Raw genomic sequence first — 3,004 nt, 5'->3', positions numbered from 1 at the left:
ATGGAATTAAACTTCATACTGCAGCTATTGAGTTGCTGCACTACCACTGGGATTTATGCCGTGACTCAGGTGAGTTTCAGAGAGCAGCTTACGATTGTCCTGGGGAAGTTAAGCTGATCTCTGACCAGCTGTTGCACCAATGTATCACAACATAATTTATCCTGTGCTCAGATTCCCCCGTTGTCACCAATTTCTTAAAGTTGCCTATACTTTTGAGTGTAAATGCGCCAGAACACTTTTTTTTCCTTTACCCACCATGCCCGTCATGTACAGCCCCACAGCACTCCACAAGCTCGCTGACCGAGTGTGCCCGTGCAGACAGGTCACATGGAACAAGCTAAATGCACAGTTAGATTTATTGAGAAAGTGAAAGATTAGACAAATCTTGTGCACAGAACTGCTTGTGCGGTTGGAAAAAGCCTTCAAAGCGTTTTGGTGTAATGGCAAAGAGCTTCCCATGTTGTACAGGGCTTACAATGCTACAATGGGGATAGCAAGGATACAGTCTGGGAAAGACACTGTCAGAGGTAAAGGTCAGGGGAATTAGATCGTGGGGAATGGCGATTTGGAGCGTGTGTTGGGCAAGTGTGGGTTGAGAAGGAGGGTGTGGACGGTTGCATCCAGGGCAGTGGTGAAGGGAACACTGCCAGGGTCGGGCATGTAATCATGGCAAGTGGCACCACCCAGGTGGGGGCCGCAGGTGAAGATGTAGTCGTAGGTCACCTTGCCATAGCTGAGGTAGCAGACCTTGCCATGGGTGCCGGAGATCAGTCTGACCTGGCACTTGCCCAGGAGGTCATTGCTTGTTATGACATCCTCATCCCAGACCCCGATGCTCAGATTGTTCCCGCTATCGGCCTTGACCTGGCCAAGGTCCAGCTTGGCGTTCCACTTGGGGTTGTTGTTGCCTGAGATCACGGAGGTCCTGGCCTGTGCCTGGCCGTACATGCCCACCACGTAGCCGTCGGTGCCCGAGAAGACGTCCCCCCCAGAGGTCCCGGCCCACCTTGATGGTGACCATCAGGCGACCTTCCCCTTGGAGCAGCAGTTCCGGTCAACACAACTGTCTGCACGGCACAGGCAGGAGCAGGGTTGGCGCGGGTCGGGGTAGGACCCGTGAGGACACCGAGGGCCTACACCGCAGTTCTGGAAGATGGCATTGCCCGTGATGTAGTTGCTGATGTAGCGCCGCAGGGTCTTCCTCCTGGGGTCGCCGGAGGGCAGGAGGTGGTGGAGCGGCTCCAGGGCATAGCGCACAAGGCCCGGGCGGGTGGGTAGGCTCTCCGTCCAGCGTGCAAAGGCCGAGCCGTCCCTGGAGAAGAAGAGGTCCACCCCCTGTCCTGTCCGGCCCCCCCGTCACCCACGTCTCCCGGTCGCCGAAGGCCTGGTGGAAGTTGCTGTGCTTCATGGAGCACGCCTTCTCCTGGCATCGCTTGTAGCCCTCCGAGAATTTGGTGGTGAGGCCCACTCTGACACCGGCCTCCACCGTAAGGCAGTCCTTAACCTCCTCGGCAGTGTAGCCCTCATACACCGCCTTGCACGTCCGAATAGCCGTCACGTCCTTGTAACTCCCGCCCAGCTCCACCGCCATGAGGTAGTGGGTACCGTAGGTGGCCACCAGTTTCTGGTAGGGGTATGTGTCATTGCCGACGTTGCTGGCTGGGAGACTAGAGAGGGAGCGTTGAAAATCAGGAGCCAAGAGGGGCTTGCCCTTCACCCGATTCTGGTAGTAGAGGCATTGGAACTGTTGACTGGTGAAACTGTAGCGATCGCTCTGGGAGTGGGTGGTGCCAAACTCCACCATCTTGGAATGGGATCCAGCCAGCACCACCTTGACACCAGCTTTGGGTGTTTGCACGGGCAGGTCCTCCCACCAGTCGTTGGTGATGGCGGAGTTGGCGGACTCTGCCAGCTTGTCCGGCGATCGGTAAAGCCGAATGGAGACTGAGCGCCGGCAGGAGCTCAGGGTGCGCCAGTCCATCAGTGAGACGGGCAGCCGTTGGCGCACGCCATTCATCAGCTCATTTTCACAGAGAGTGCTGTTCCCGTTGGCCATGCGCGAGGTGTTCACATCGATGACAAAGGCCCCCTTGGGCTGCAGCGTCACCACGTCATAGCCCTGCGCCGCCAGTCGCACCCCCGGCACAAAGTCAGCATTGTGGCACTCATTGATGGTGCTCGTGGTGCAGGCGCTGAGGCCACCCCGGAAGAGCAGGCAGAGAAAGAGAAGAGTGCCCAGTTTTGAATACCCAGATGGCATTTTGCTCCAACTGCGAATTTGCTTAATTTGACAGATTTATGAGCTTTTCATAATGTTATTAAGATCTGCTCACGAGATCTGAAGAGTTTATAAGCTTTTACCAAAAAAACTATCCAGCATTATTTAATTCACTCATGGGATGCCAGCAGCACTGGCTGGCCAGCAATTATTGAACACCTCCAGAGTGGATGTTTAATGTCTGTTTGCTCAGTTTGACAGATTTATGAGCTGCTAAGAGCAGTGTGGCATTTTAACTTCATGGAGAAGATCTGTTTGCTTAATATGACACATTGAGCAACTGTTAATAGCGTTACGAGAAAGTGAGGACAGCAGATGCTGGAGATCAGAGTCGAGAGTATGGTGCTGGAAAAGCACAGCAGGTCAGGCAGCATCGGAGGAGCAGGGAAATTCACGTTTTAGGAATAAATCCTTCATAAGGAATGACTCCTGATGGAGGGCTTATGCCTGAATCGTCGATTCTCCTGCTCCTCGGATGCTGCCTGACCTGCTGTTCTTTTCCAGCACCATACTGTTGAGTCTGTTCAGAGCATTACCCTAAGGTGAGTGAGTATTGATGGTGTTTGTGCTAACCATAACAGTTTTATGAGCTTTTAAGGGGAGTGTAGTGCTTAAACTATTGGGAGAGGTTGAACAGACTCAGGCTATTTTTCATGGAGATGCCTGAAAGGTGACCTGAAAGAGTTTGATACATTCATGAGGGGCATGGATAGGATCAATAGACAA

At 53.6% G+C, this 3,004-nt stretch overlaps 1 pseudogene; it reads right to left on the bottom strand.

Annotated features, from left to right (window-relative positions):
- Positions 1–543: 543 nt before the first annotated feature.
- Positions 544–2,260, bottom strand: LOC122546092 (perforin-1 pseudogene; annotated as a pseudogene).
- Between the last annotated feature and the right edge of the window lie 744 nt (positions 2,261–3,004).

The sequence above is a fragment of the Chiloscyllium plagiosum genome, unplaced genomic scaffold (assembly GCF_037043375.1).
Source record: "Chiloscyllium plagiosum isolate Xiang-an unplaced genomic scaffold, Cpla_swu_hap1 HiC_scaffold_41, whole genome shotgun sequence".
In the NCBI taxonomy this organism is placed as follows: Eukaryota; Metazoa; Chordata; class Chondrichthyes; order Orectolobiformes; family Hemiscylliidae; genus Chiloscyllium; species Chiloscyllium plagiosum.
This window is presented reverse-complemented; position numbering and strand designations above follow the sequence as displayed.